This window comes from Sardina pilchardus, chromosome 17 (genome assembly GCF_963854185.1).
Source record: "Sardina pilchardus chromosome 17, fSarPil1.1, whole genome shotgun sequence".
Taxonomy (NCBI): Eukaryota; Metazoa; Chordata; class Actinopteri; order Clupeiformes; family Clupeidae; genus Sardina; species Sardina pilchardus.
The window spans coordinates 378,400-393,327 of record NC_085010.1 but is presented as its reverse complement, the minus strand read 5'-3'; the positions used below and the strand labels follow the sequence as shown (position 1 = coordinate 393,327).

The 14,928-nt window shown below is 42.9% G+C and overlaps 8 non-coding genes across 8 annotated transcripts; all 8 read right to left on the bottom strand.

Annotated features, from left to right (window-relative positions):
- Window positions 1–895: 895 nt before the first annotated feature.
- LOC134062933 (5S ribosomal RNA) lies at window positions 896–1,014 on the bottom strand. Its single transcript, XR_009935712.1, has one exon. It is a non-coding gene; the product is annotated as a 5S ribosomal RNA (ribosomal RNA).
- A 1,638-nt stretch (window positions 1,015–2,652) lies between these two features.
- On the bottom strand, window positions 2,653–2,771 carry LOC134062932 (5S ribosomal RNA). Its single transcript, XR_009935711.1, has one exon. It is a non-coding gene; the product is annotated as a 5S ribosomal RNA (ribosomal RNA).
- Window positions 2,772–4,408: 1,637 nt separating this feature from the next.
- LOC134062931 (5S ribosomal RNA) lies at window positions 4,409–4,527 on the bottom strand. Its single transcript, XR_009935710.1, has one exon. It is a non-coding gene; the product is annotated as a 5S ribosomal RNA (ribosomal RNA).
- A 1,638-nt stretch (window positions 4,528–6,165) lies between these two features.
- Window positions 6,166–6,284, bottom strand: LOC134062930 (5S ribosomal RNA). The gene has a single exon (XR_009935709.1). It is a non-coding gene; the product is annotated as a 5S ribosomal RNA (ribosomal RNA).
- A 1,637-nt stretch (window positions 6,285–7,921) lies between these two features.
- On the bottom strand, window positions 7,922–8,040 carry LOC134062929 (5S ribosomal RNA). Its single transcript, XR_009935708.1, has one exon. It is a non-coding gene; the product is annotated as a 5S ribosomal RNA (ribosomal RNA).
- Window positions 8,041–9,678: 1,638 nt separating this feature from the next.
- Window positions 9,679–9,797, bottom strand: LOC134062926 (5S ribosomal RNA). The gene has a single exon (XR_009935705.1). It is a non-coding gene; the product is annotated as a 5S ribosomal RNA (ribosomal RNA).
- A 1,636-nt stretch (window positions 9,798–11,433) lies between these two features.
- Window positions 11,434–11,552, bottom strand: LOC134062915 (5S ribosomal RNA). The gene has a single exon (XR_009935694.1). It is a non-coding gene; the product is annotated as a 5S ribosomal RNA (ribosomal RNA).
- Window positions 11,553–13,190: 1,638 nt separating this feature from the next.
- Window positions 13,191–13,309, bottom strand: LOC134062903 (5S ribosomal RNA). Its single transcript, XR_009935683.1, has one exon. It is a non-coding gene; the product is annotated as a 5S ribosomal RNA (ribosomal RNA).
- Window positions 13,310–14,928: the final 1,619 nt, after the last annotated feature.

Here is a 14,928-nt window from a genome sequence, read left to right as displayed (position 1 = left end):
CATGTGTTGTGAAGAGGGTTGTTTCATGGATCCGCTTTGCTTCAACTTCGCCACGGAGAAAGTAAAAACAACTGCTCCAACTGCAGTTCTCTACTGGTGTGCTAGAGTCACTGGCAGCCAATGATCCATACATGTCCACAAATGTACACTAACGACGGAAAGCGTGGCGCTCCCTCCGGCGACGGAGACGTGAATGAGCGCTTCTCCTTAGCGCACGGTTTATATAGGCCTTATACGTAATAGTAGACACACGTCAATCGAATGCTGCATCTAATACGACAACATAGGCTATGTAGTAGCAACTGCTGTCAAGCAAAACTTCATGAAGCACGCTGATATTAGCTTTTCAAATATCAATTCGCTGTGCGTAAAAACAGGAACTTTGGTCACTCGCTCTACTCGGACATCCTGAAACGAGTAACCTACAGTTGTTCAGGAAAACACCACAATATCTGGGATGTCGACAGCCATGCAGACTGTAGGCTATTATCCATACTCAGGCAGTGTTGAAAAAATGACTTTGCAGCTCTTGGGCGAATGAACACAGCGAGACCGGGAATTGTACAAAACGGTGAAAACTAAAGGGACATAGAAAACAAAGCTGTCACCCCCAAAAAATAAGCTAAACATTCCAGATGAAAACAAGCACTAAAACTCCCCCAATCCGCCAACTGTTGACAGTCAACTCGTGCAATTTTGTTCGACCTGTTGCTGGCTTAGCCTATATTTCCTACCTATGCATTTAGTTATTTATTTATTTATTTATTTATTTATTTTGCTTTCAAACGGAGGAAGCAAATATTCAAAGGGGTTGGAACATCTACGTACTAGGGAGCAGGCACGCACAGACAGACAGCCTGAAAAAAAAAAAGTTGCACTGGCTGATGGAGAGAAAAGCTTACGGCACCTGGTATTCCCAGGCGGTCTCCCATCCAAGTACTAACCAGGCCCGACGCTGCTTAGCTTCCGAGATCGGACGAGATCGGGCGTGTTCAGCGTGGTATGGCCGTAAGCGAAAGCAACCGGCCAAAGTAACCTACTTAAAGCTCCCCAACCCGGGTTGGAGACGCGTGTGTTGTGAAAGGTGAGGTACGCTACAGTATGTGTTCATGAAAACAAGGGCGCATTTTCCGCGTGGAGTTCAACTTTGAAAGTGAAGAATACAACAAATGGCATTTAAAACTTGGTAACATTTCCAATAACTGTTCCTTCTTTATCCTAAAAACGAAGGGTACTGACAGAAGAGTTTGGTTAGGCAAGTGCATATACTTTACTCACAGTTCAACACACATAGGGCAGCTTTATCTCTGATTAAAACGCTCACAGATTTGTTTAGAAGCTAAAGAAATTGTAATGGTGACATAGCATGGCAAAAACCACTTGGTGTACACCATTTGAAACTACCACAAGTAAATTAGAAAACGTCACTGGAGTAAAAAAAAAAAAAAAAAGCTCAGCTTTTCAAACAAAGATGATACTCAAAGCTAAGGAGAGAAATCAGTGTCTGGCCATGCATGAGAATATAAAACCACTAAGTATTTGATGGGATATAAAAAATAAAATAAAAAATCCTTTTTTTAAGCGGAGCGAAAACACAGGGGATGTTTCATTGGAGAGAACAGCCCTAATTTACAATTCATGAAATATAAGCTTCGTTTTAGAAACGTAGCCTCTCAATGAAAACAACGTACACATACCGGTCGGGATGCAGACGCTCCGAGTTGGGTCTCTGGCCAGTTAGGATTGCGCCTTCAGGTCATGTGTTGTGAAGAGGGTTGTTTCATGGATCCGCTTTGCTTCAACTTCGCCACGGAGAAAGTAAAAACAACTGCTCCAACTGCAGTTCTCTACTGGTGTGCTAGAGTCACTGGCAGCCAATGATCCATACATGTCCACAAATGTACACTAACGACGGAAAGCGTGGCGCTCCCTCCGGCGACGGAGACGTGAATGAGCGCTTCTCCTTAGCGCACGGTTTATATAGGCCTTATACGTAATAGTAGACACACGTCAATCGAATGCTGCATCTAATACGACAACATAGGCTATGTAGTAGCAACTGCTGTCAAGCAAAACTTCATGAAGCACGCTGATATTAGCTTTTCAAATATCAATTCGCTGTGCGTAAAAACAGGAACTTTGGTCACTCGCTCTACTCGGACATCCTGAAACGAGTAACCTACAGTTGTTCAGGAAAACACCACAATATCTGGGATGTCGACAGCCATGCAGACTGTAGGCTATTATCCATACTCAGGCAGTGTTGAAAAAATGACTTTGCAGCTCTTGGGCGAATGAACACAGCGAGACCGGGAATTGTACAAAACGGTGAAAACTAAAGGGACATAGAAAACAAAGCTGTCACCCCCAAAAAATAAGCTAAACATTCCAGATGAAAACAAGCACTAAAACTCCCCCAATCCGCCAACTGTTGACAGTCAACTCGTGCAATTTTGTTCGACCTGTTGCTGGCTTAGCCTATATGTCCTACCTATGCATTTAGTTATTTATTTATTTATTTATTTATTTATTTTGCTTTCAAACGGAGGAAGCAAATATTCAAAGGGGTTGGAACATCTACGTACTAGGGAGCAGGCACGCAGAGACAGACAGCCTGAAAAAAAAAAAGTTGCACTGGCTGATGGAGAGAAAAGCTTACGGCACCTGGTATTCCCAGGCGGTCTCCCATCCAAGTACTAACCAGGCCCGACGCTGCTTAGCTTCCGAGATCGGACGAGATCGGGCGTGTTCAGCGTGGTATGGCCGTAAGCGAAAGCAACCGGCCAAAGTAACCTACTTAAAGCTCCCCAACCCGGGTTGGAGACGCGTGTGTTGTGAAAGGTGAGGTACGCTACAGTATGTGTTCATGAAAACAAGGGCGCATTTTCCGCGTGGAGTTCAACTTTGAAAGTGAAGAATACAACAAATGGCATTTAAAACTTGGTAACATTTCCAATAACTGTTCCTTCTTTATCCTAAAAACGAAGGGTACTGACAGAAGAGTTTGGTTAGGCAAGTGCATATACTTTACTCACAGTTCAACACACATAGGGCAGCTTTATCTCTGATTAAAACGCTCACAGATTTGTTTAGAAGCTAAAGAAATTGTAATGGTGACATAGCATGGCAAAAACCACTTGGTGTACACCATTTGAAACTACCACAAGTAAATTAGAAAACGTCACTGGAGTAAAAAAAAAAAAATAAGCTCAGCTTTTCAAACAAAGATGATACTCAAAGCTAAGGAGAGAAATCAGTGTCTGGCCATGCATGAGAATATAAAACCACTAAGTATTTGATGGGATATAAAAAATAAAATAAAAAATCCTTTTTTTAAGCGGAGCGAAAACACAGGGGATGTTTCATTGGAGAGAACAGCCCTAATTTACAATTCATGAAATATAAGCTTCGTTTTAGAAACGTAGCCTCTCAATGAAAACAACGTACACATACCGGTCGGGATGCAGACGCTCCGAGTTGGGTCTCTGGCCAGTTAGGATTGCGCCTTCAGGTCATGTGTTGTGAAGAGGGTTGTTTCATGGATCCGCTTTGCTTCAACTTCGCCACGGAGAAAGTAAAAACAACTGCTCCAACTGCAGTTCTCTACTGGTGTGCTAGAGTCACTGGCAGCCAATGATCCATACATGTCCACAAATGTACACTAACGACGGAAAGCGTGGCGCTCCCTCCGGCGACGGAGACGTGAATGAGCGCTTCTCCTTAGCGCACGGTTTATATAGGCCTTATACGTAATAGTAGACACACGTCAATCGAATGCTGCATCTAATACGACAACATAGGCTATGTAGTAGCAACTGCTGTCAAGCAAAACTTCATGAAGCACGCTGATATTAGCTTTTCAAATATCAATTCGCTGTGCGTAAAAACAGGAACTTTGGTCACTCGCTCTACTCGGACATCCTGAAACGAGTAACCTACAGTTGTTCAGGAAAACACCACAATATCTGGGATGTCGACAGCCATGCAGACTGTAGGCTATTATCCATACTCAGGCAGTGTTGAAAAAATGACTTTGCAGCTCTTGGGCGAATGAACACAGCGAGACCGGGAATTGTACAAAACGGTGAAAACTAAAGGGACATAGAAAACAAAGCTGTCACCCCCAAAAAATAAGCTAAACATTCCAGATGAAAACAAGCACTAAAACTCCCCCAATCCGCCAACTGTTGACAGTCAACTCGTGCAATTTTGTTCGACCTGTTGCTGGCTTAGCCTATATGTCCTACCTATGCATTTAGTTATTTATTTATTTATTTATTTATTTATTTTGCTTTCAAACGGAGGAAGCAAATATTCAAAGGGGTTGGAACATCTACGTACTAGGGAGCAGGCACGCAGAGACAGACAGCCTGAAAAAAAAAAAGTTGCACTGGCTGATGGAGAGAAAAGCTTACGGCACCTGGTATTCCCAGGCGGTCTCCCATCCAAGTACTAACCAGGCCCGACGCTGCTTAGCTTCCGAGATCGGACGAGATCGGGCGTGTTCAGCGTGGTATGGCCGTAAGCGAAAGCAACCGGCCAAAGTAACCTACTTAAAGCTCCCCAACCCGGGTAGGAGACGCGTGTGTTGTGAAAGGTGAGGTACGCTACAGTATGTGTTCATGAAAACAAGGGCGCATTTTCCGCGTGGAGTTCAACTTTGAAAGTGAAGAATACAACAAATGGCATTTAAAACTTGGTAACATTTCCAATAACTGTTCCTTCTTTATCCTAAAAACGAAGGGTACTGACAGAAGAGTTTGGTTAGGCAAGTGCATATACTTTACTCACAGTTCAACACACATAGGGCAGCTTTATCTCTGATTAAAACGCTCACAGATTTGTTTAGAAGCTAAAGAAATTGTAATGGTGACATAGCATGGCAAAAACCACTTGGTGTACACCATTTGAAACTACCACAAGTAAATTAGAAAACGTCACTGGAGTAAAAAAAAAAAAAAAAAGCTCAGCTTTTCAAACAAAGATGATACTCAAAGCTAAGGAGAGAAATCAGTGTCTGGCCATGCATGAGAATATAAAACCACTAAGTATTTGATGGGATATAAAAAATAAAATAAAAAATCCTTTTTTTAAGCGGAGCGAAAACACAGGGGATGTTTCATTGGAGAGAACAGCCCTAATTTACAATTCATGAAATATAAGCTTCGTTTTAGAAACGTAGCCTCTCAATGAAAACAACGTACACATACCGGTCGGGATGCAGACGCTCCGAGTTGGGTCTCTGGCCAGTTAGGATTGCGCCTTCAGGTCATGTGTTGTGAAGAGGGTTGTTTCATGGATCCGCTTTGCTTCAACTTCGCCACGGAGAAAGTAAAAACAACTGCTCCAACTGCAGTTCTCTACTGGTGTGCTAGAGTCACTGGCAGCCAATGATCCATACATGTCCACAAATGTACACTAACGACGGAAAGCGTGGCGCTCCCTCCGGCGACGGAGACGTGAATGAGCGCTTCTCCTTAGCGCACGGTTTATATAGGCCTTATACGTAATAGTAGACACACGTCAATCGAATGCTGCATCTAATACGACAACATAGGCTATGTAGTAGCAACTGCTGTCAAGCAAAACTTCATGAAGCACGCTGATATTAGCTTTTCAAATATCAATTCGCTGTGCGTAAAAACAGGAACTTTGGTCACTCGCTCTACTCGGACATCCTGAAACGAGTAACCTACAGTTGTTCAGGAAAACACCACAATATCTGGGATGTCGACAGCCATGCAGACTGTAGGCTATTATCCATACTCAGGCAGTGTTGAAAAAATGACTTTGCAGCTCTTGGGCGAATGAACACAGCGAGACCGGGAATTGTACAAAACGGTGAAAACTAAAGGGACATAGAAAACAAAGCTGTCACCCCCAAAAAATAAGCTAAACATTCCAGATGAAAACAAGCACTAAAACTCCCCCAATCCGCCAACTGTTGACAGTCAACTCGTGCAATTTTGTTCGACCTGTTGCTGGCTTAGCCTATATGTCCTACCTATGCATTTAGTTATTTATTTATTTATTTATTTATTTATTTTGCTTTCAAACGGAGGAAGCAAATATTCAAAGGGGTTGGAACATCTACGTACTAGGGAGCAGGCACGCAGAGACAGACAGCCTGAAAAAAAAAAAGTTGCACTGGCTGATGGAGAGAAAAGCTTACGGCACCTGGTATTCCCAGGCGGTCTCCCATCCAAGTACTAACCAGGCCCGACGCTGCTTAGCTTCCGAGATCGGACGAGATCGGGCGTGTTCAGCGTGGTATGGCCGTAAGCGAAAGCAACCGGCCAAAGTAACCTACTTAAAGCTCCCCAACCCGGGTTGGAGACGCGTGTGTTGTGAAAGGTGAGGTACGCTACAGTATGTGTTCATGAAAACAAGGGCGCATTTTCCGCGTGGAGTTCAACTTTGAAAGTGAAGAATACAACAAATGGCATTTAAAACTTGGTAACATTTCCAATAACTGTTCCTTCTTTATCCTAAAAACGAAGGGTACTGACAGAAGAGTTTGGTTAGGCAAGTGCATATACTTTACTCACAGTTCAACACACATAGGGCAGCTTTATCTCTGATTAAAACGCTCACAGATTTGTTTAGAAGCTAAAGAAATTGTAATGGTGACATAGCATGGCAAAAACCACTTGGTGTACACCATTTGAAACTACCACAAGTAAATTAGAAAACGTCACTGGAGTAAAAAAAAAAAAATAAGCTCAGCTTTTCAAACAAAGATGATACTCAAAGCTAAGGAGAGAAATCAGTGTCTGGCCATGCATGAGAATATAAAACCACTAAGTATTTGATGGGATATAAAAAATAAAATAAAAAATCCTTTTTTTAAGCGGAGCGAAAACACAGGGGATGTTTCATTGGAGAGAACAGCCCTAATTTACAATTCATGAAATATAAGCTTCGTTTTAGAAACGTAGCCTCTCAATGAAAACAACGTACACATACCGGTCGGGATGCAGACGCTCCGAGTTGGGTCTCTGGCCAGTTAGGATTGCGCCTTCAGGTCATGTGTTGTGAAGAGGGTTGTTTCATGGATCCGCTTTGCTTCAACTTCGCCACGGAGAAAGTAAAAACAACTGCTCCAACTGCAGTTCTCTACTGGTGTGCTAGAGTCACTGGCAGCCAATGATCCATACATGTCCACAAATGTACACTAACGACGGAAAGCGTGGCGCTCCCTCCGGCGACGGAGACGTGAATGAGCGCTTCTCCTTAGCGCACGGTTTATATAGGCCTTATACGTAATAGTAGACACACGTCAATCGAATGCTGCATCTAATACGACAACATAGGCTATGTAGTAGCAACTGCTGTCAAGCAAAACTTCATGAAGCACGCTGATATTAGCTTTTCAAATATCAATTCGCTGTGCGTAAAAACAGGAACTTTGGTCACTCGCTCTACTCGGACATCCTGAAACGAGTAACCTACAGTTGTTCAGGAAAACACCACAATATCTGGGATGTCGACAGCCATGCAGACTGTAGGCTATTATCCATACTCAGGCAGTGTTGAAAAAATGACTTTGCAGCTCTTGGGCGAATGAACACAGCGAGACCGGGAATTGTACAAAACGGTGAAAACTAAAGGGACATAGAAAACAAAGCTGTCACCCCCAAAAAATAAGCTAAACATTCCAGATGAAAACAAGCACTAAAACTCCCCCAATCCGCCAACTGTTGACAGTCAACTCGTGCAATTTTGTTCGACCTGTTGCTGGCTTAGCCTATATGTCCTACCTATGCATTTAGTTATTTATTTATTTATTTATTTATTTATTTTGCTTTCAAACGGAGGAAGCAAATATTCAAAGGGGTTGGAACATCTACGTACTAGGGAGCAGGCACGCACAGACAGACAGCCTGAAAAAAAAAAAGTTGCACTGGCTGATGGAGAGAAAAGCTTACGGCACCTGGTATTCCCAGGCGGTCTCCCATCCAAGTACTAACCAGGCCCGACGCTGCTTAGCTTCCGAGATCGGACGAGATCGGGCGTGTTCAGCGTGGTATGGCCGTAAGCGAAAGCAACCGGCCAAAGTAACCTACTTAAAGCTCCCCAACCCGGGTTGGAGACGCGTGTGTTGTGAAAGGTGAGGTACGCTACAGTATGTGTTCATGAAAACAAGGGCGCATTTTCCTTGTGGAGTTCAACTTTGAAAGTGAAGAATACAACAAATGGCATTTAAAACTTGGTAACATTTCCAATAACTGTTCCTTCTTTATCCTAAAAACGAAGGGTACTGACAGAAGAGTTTGGTTAGGCAAGTGCATATACTTTACTCACAGTTCAACACACATAGGGCAGCTTTATCTCTGATTAAAACGCTCACAGATTTGTTTAGAAGCTAAAGAAATTGTAATGGTGACATAGCATGGCAAAAACCACTTGGTGTACACCATTTGAAACTACCACAAGTAAATTAGAAAACGTCACTGGAGTAAAAAAAAAAAAAAAAAGCTCAGCTTTTCAAACAAAGATGATACTCAAAGCTAAGGAGAGAAATCAGTGTCTGGCCATGCATGAGAATATAAAACCACTAAGTATTTGATGGGATATAAAAAATAAAATAAAAAATCCTTTTTTTAAGCGGAGCGAAAACACAGGGGATGTTTCATTGGAGAGAACAGCCCTAATTTACAATTCATGAAATATAAGCTTCGTTTTAGAAACGTAGCCTCTCAATGAAAACAACGTACACATACCGGTCGGGATGCAGACGCTCCGAGTTGGGTCTCTGGCCAGTTAGGATTGCGCCTTCAGGTCATGTGTTGTGAAGAGGGTTGTTTCATGGATCCGCTTTGCTTCAACTTCGCCACGGAGAAAGTAAAAACAACTGCTCCAACTGCAGTTCTCTACTGGTGTGCTAGAGTCACTGGCAGCCAATGATCCATACATGTCCACAAATGTACACTAACGACGGAAAGCGTGGCGCTCCCTCCGGCGACGGAGACGTGAATGAGCGCTTCTCCTTAGCGCACGGTTTATATAGGCCTTATACGTAATAGTAGACACACGTCAATCGAATGCTGCATCTAATACGACAACATAGGCTATGTAGTAGCAACTGCTGTCAAGCAAAACTTCATGAAGCACGCTGATATTAGCTTTTCAAATATCAATTCGCTGTGCGTAAAAACAGGAACTTTGGTCACTCGCTCTACTCGGACATCCTGAAACGAGTAACCTACAGTTGTTCAGGAAAACACCACAATATCTGGGATGTCGACAGCCATGCAGACTGTAGGCTATTATCCATACTCAGGCAGTGTTGAAAAAATGACTTTGCAGCTCTTGGGCGAATGAACACAGCGAGACCGGGAATTGTACAAAACGGTGAAAACTAAAGGGACATAGAAAACAAAGCTGTCACCCCCAAAAAATAAGCTAAACATTCCAGATGAAAACAAGCACTAAAACTCCCCCAATCCGCCAACTGTTGACAGTCAACTCGTGCAATTTTGTTCGACCTGTTGCTGGCTTAGCCTATATGTCCTACCTATGCATTTAGTTATTTATTTATTTATTTATTTATTTATTTTGCTTTCAAACGGAGGAAGCAAATATTCAAAGGGGTTGGAACATCTACGTACTAGGGAGCAGGCACGCAGAGACAGACAGCCTGAAAAAAAAAAAGTTGCACTGGCTGATGGAGAGAAAAGCTTACGGCACCTGGTATTCCCAGGCGGTCTCCCATCCAAGTACTAACCAGGCCCGACGCTGCTTAGCTTCCGAGATCGGACGAGATCGGGCGTGTTCAGCGTGGTATGGCCGTAAGCGAAAGCAACCGGCCAAAGTAACCTACTTAAAGCTCCCCAACCCGGGTTGGAGACGCGTGTGTTGTGAAAGGTGAGGTACGCTACAGTATGTGTTCATGAAAACAAGGGCGCATTTTCCGCGTGGAGTTCAACTTTGAAAGTGAAGAATACAACAAATGGCATTTAAAACTTGGTAACATTTCCAATAACTGTTCCTTCTTTATCCTAAAAACGAAGGGTACTGACAGAAGAGTTTGGTTAGGCAAGTGCATATACTTTACTCACAGTTCAACACACATAGGGCAGCTTTATCTCTGATTAAAACGCTCACAGATTTGTTTAGAAGCTAAAGAAATTGTAATGGTGACATAGCATGGCAAAAACCACTTGGTGTACACCATTTGAAACTACCACAAGTAAATTAGAAAACGTCACTGGAGTAAAAAAAAAAAAAAAAGCTCAGCTTTTCAAACAAAGATGATACTCAAAGCTAAGGAGAGAAATCAGTGTCTGGCCATGCATGAGAATATAAAACCACTAAGTATTTGATGGGATATAAAAAATAAAAAATAAATCCTTTTTTTAAGCGGAGCGAAAACACAGGGGATGTTTCATTGGAGAGAACAACCCTAATTTACAATTCATGAAATATAAGCTTCGTTTTAGAAACGTAGCCTCTCAATGAAAACAACGTACACATACCGGTCGGGATGCAGACGCTCCGAGTTGGGTCTCTGGCCAGTTAGGATTGCGCCTTCAGGTCATGTGTTGTGAAGAGGGTTGTTTCATGGATCCGCTTTGCTTCAACTTCGCCACGGAGAAAGTAAAAACAACTGCTCCAACTGCAGTTCTCTACTGGTGTGCTAGAGTCACTGGCAGCCAATGATCCATACATGTCCACAAATGTACACTAACGACGGAAAGCGTGGCGCTCCCTCCGGCGACGGAGACGTGAATGAGCGCTTCTCCTTAGCGCACGGTTTATATAGGCCTTATACGTAATAGTAGACACACGTCAATCGAATGCTGCATCTAATACGACAACATAGGCTATGTAGTAGCAACTGCTGTCAAGCAAAACTTCATGAAGCACGCTGATATTAGCTTTTCAAATATCAATTCGCTGTGCGTAAAAACAGGAACTTTGGTCACTCGCTCTACTCGGACATCCTGAAACGAGTAACCTACAGTTGTTCAGGAAAACACCACAATATCTGGGATGTCGACAGCCATGCAGACTGTAGGCTATTATCCATACTCAGGCAGTGTTGAAAAAATGACTTTGCAGCTCTTGGGCGAATGAACACAGCGAGACCGGGAATTGTACAAAACGGTGAAAACTAAAGGGACATAGAAAACAAAGCTGTCACCCCCAAAAAATAAGCTAAACATTCCAGATGAAAACAAGCACTAAAACTCCCCCAATCCGCCAACTGTTGACAGTCAACTCGTGCAATTTTGTTCGACCTGTTGCTGGCTTAGCCTATATGTCCTACCTATGCATTTAGTTATTTATTTATTTATTTATTTATTTATTTTGCTTTCAAACGGAGGAAGCAAATATTCAAAGGGGTTGGAACATCTACGTACTAGGGAGCAGGCACGCACAGACAGACAGCCTGAAAAAAAAAAAGTTGCACTGGCTGATGGAGAGAAAAGCTTACGGCACCTGGTATTCCCAGGCGGTCTCCCATCCAAGTACTAACCAGGCCCGACGCTGCTTAGCTTCCGAGATCGGACGAGATCGGGCGTGTTCAGCGTGGTATGGCCGTAAGCGAAAGCAACCGGCCAAAGTAACCTACTTAAAGCTCCCCAACCCGGGTTGGAGACGCGTGTGTTGTGAAAGGTGAGGTACGCTACAGTATGTGTTCATGAAAACAAGGGCGCATTTTCCGCGTGGAGTTCAACTTTGAAAGTGAAGAATACAACAAATGGCATTTAAAACTTGGTAACATTTCCAATAACTGTTCCTTCTTTATCCTAAAAACGAAGGGTACTGACAGAAGAGTTTGGTTAGGCAAGTGCATATACTTTACTCACAGTTCAACACACATAGGGCAGCTTTATCTCTGATTAAAACGCTCACAGATTTGTTTAGAAGCTAAAGAAATTGTAATGGTGACATAGCATGGCAAAAACCACTTGGTGTACACCATTTGAAACTACCACAAGTAAATTAGAAAACGTCACTGGAGTAAAAAAAAAAAAAAAAAGCTCAGCTTTTCAAACAAAGATGATACTCAAAGCTAAGGAGAGAAATCAGTGTCTGGCCATGCATGAGAATATAAAACCACTAAGTATTTGATGGGATATAAAAAATAAAATAAAAAATCCTTTTTTTAAGCGGAGCGAAAACACAGGGGATGTTTCATTGGAGAGAACAGCCCTAATTTACAATTCATGAAATATAAGCTTCGTTTTAGAAACGTAGCCTCTCAATGAAAACAACGTACACATACCGGTCGGGATGCAGACGCTCCGAGTTGGGTCTCTGGCCAGTTAGGATTGCGCCTTCAGGTCATGTGTTGTGAAGAGGGTTGTTTCATGGATCCGCTTTGCTTCAACTTCGCCACGGAGAAAGTAAAAACAACTGCTCCAACTGCAGTTCTCTACTGGTGTGCTAGAGTCACTGGCAGCCAATGATCCATACATGTCCACAAATGTACACTAACGACGGAAAGCGTGGCGCTCCCTCCGGCGACGGAGACGTGAATGAGCGCTTCTCCTTAGCGCACGGTTTATATAGGCCTTATACGTAATAGTAGACACACGTCAATCGAATGCTGCATCTAATACGACAACATAGGCTATGTAGTAGCAACTGCTGTCAAGCAAAACTTCATGAAGCACGCTGATATTAGCTTTTCAAATATCAATTCGCTGTGCGTAAAAACAGGAACTTTGGTCACTCGCTCTACTCGGACATCCTGAAACGAGTAACCTACAGTTGTTCAGGAAAACACCACAATATCTGGGATGTCGACAGCCATGCAGACTGTAGGCTATTATCCATACTCAGGCAGTGTTGAAAAAATGACTTTGCAGCTCTTGGGCGAATGAACACAGCGAGACCGGGAATTGTACAAAACGGTGAAAACTAAAGGGACATAGAAAACAAAGCTGTCACCCCCAAAAAATAAGCTAAACATTCCAGATGAAAACAAGCACTAAAACTCCCCCAATCCGCCAACTGTTGACAGTCAACTCGTGCAATTTTGTTCGACCTGTTGCTGGCTTAGCCTATATTTCCTACCTATGCATTTAGTTATTTATTTATTTATTTATTTATTTATTTTGCTTTCAAACGGAGGAAGCAAATATTCAAAGGGGTTGGAACATCTACGTACTAGGGAGCAGGCACGCACAGACAGACAGCCTGAAAAAAAAAAAGTTGCACTGGCTGATGGAGAGAAAAGCTTACGGCACCTGGTATTCCCAGGCGGTCTCCCATCCAAGTACTAACCAGGCCCGACGCTGCTTAGCTTCCGAGATCGGACGAGATCGGGCGTGTTCAGCGTGGTATGGCCGTAAGCGAAAGCAACCGGCCAAAGTAACCTACTTAAAGCTCCCCAACCCGGGTTGGAGACGCGTGTGTTGTGAAAGGTGAGGTACGCTACAGTATGTGTTCATGAAAACAAGGGCGCATTTTCCGCGTGGAGTTCAACTTTGAAAGTGAAGAATACAACAAATGGCATTTAAAACTTGGTAACATTTCCAATAACTGTTCCTTCTTTATCCTAAAAACGAAGGGTACTGACAGAAGAGTTTGGTTAGGCAAGTGCATATACTTTACTCACAGTTCAACACACATAGGGCAGCTTTATCTCTGATTAAAACGCTCACAGATTTGTTTAGAAGCTAAAGAAATTGTAATGGTGACATAGCATGGCAAAAACCACTTGGTGTACACCATTTGAAACTACCACAAGTAAATTAGAAAACGTCACTGGAGTAAAAAAAAAAAAAAAAAGCTCAGCTTTTCAAACAAAGATGATACTCAAAGCTAAGGAGAGAAATCAGTGTCTGGCCATGCATGAGAATATAAAACCACTAAGTATTTGATGGGATATAAAAAATAAAATAAAAAATCCTTTTTTTAAGCGGAGCGAAAACACAGGGGATGTTTCATTGGAGAGAACAGCCCTAATTTACAATTCATGAAATATAAGCTTCGTTTTAGAAACGTAGCCTCTCAATGAAAACAACGTACACATACCGGTCGGGATGCAGACGCTCCGAGTTGGGTCTCTGGCCAGTTAGGATTGCGCCTTCAGGTCATGTGTTGTGAAGAGGGTTGTTTCATGGATCCGCTTTGCTTCAACTTCGCCACGGAGAAAGTAAAAACAACTGCTCCAACTGCAGTTCTCTACTGGTGTGCTAGAGTCACTGGCAGCCAATGATCCATACATGTCCACAAATGTACACTAACGACGGAAAGCGTGGCGCTCCCTCCGGCGACGGAGACGTGAATGAGCGCTTCTCCTTAGCGCACGGTTTATATAGGCCTTATACGTAATAGTAGACACACGTCAATCGAATGCTGCATCTAATACGACAACATAGGCTATGTAGTAGCAACTGCTGTCAAGCAAAACTTCATGAAGCACGCTGATATTAGCTTTTCAAATATCAATTCGCTGTGCGTAAAAACAGGAACTTTGGTCACTCGCTCTACTCGGACATCCTGAAACGAGTAACCTACAGTTGTTCAGGAAAACACCACAATATCTGGGATGTCGACAGCCATGCAGACTGTAGGCTATTATCCATACTCAGGCAGTGTTGAAAAAATGACTTTGCAGCTCTTGGGCGAATGAACACAGCGAGACCGGGAATTGTACAAAACGGTGAAAACTAAAGGGACATAGAAAACAAAGCTGTCACCCCCAAAAAATAAGCTAAACATTCCAGATGAAAACAAGCACTAAAACTCCCCCAATCCGCCAACTGTTGACAGTCAACTCGTGCAATTTTGTTCGACCTGTTGCTGGCTTAGCCTATATGTCCTACCTATGCATTTAGTTATTTATTTATTTATTTATTTATTTATTTTGCTTTCAAACGGAGGAAGCAAATATTCAAAGGGGTTGGAACATCTACGTACTAGGGAGCAGGCACGCAGAGACAGACAGCCTGAAAAAAAAAAAGTTGC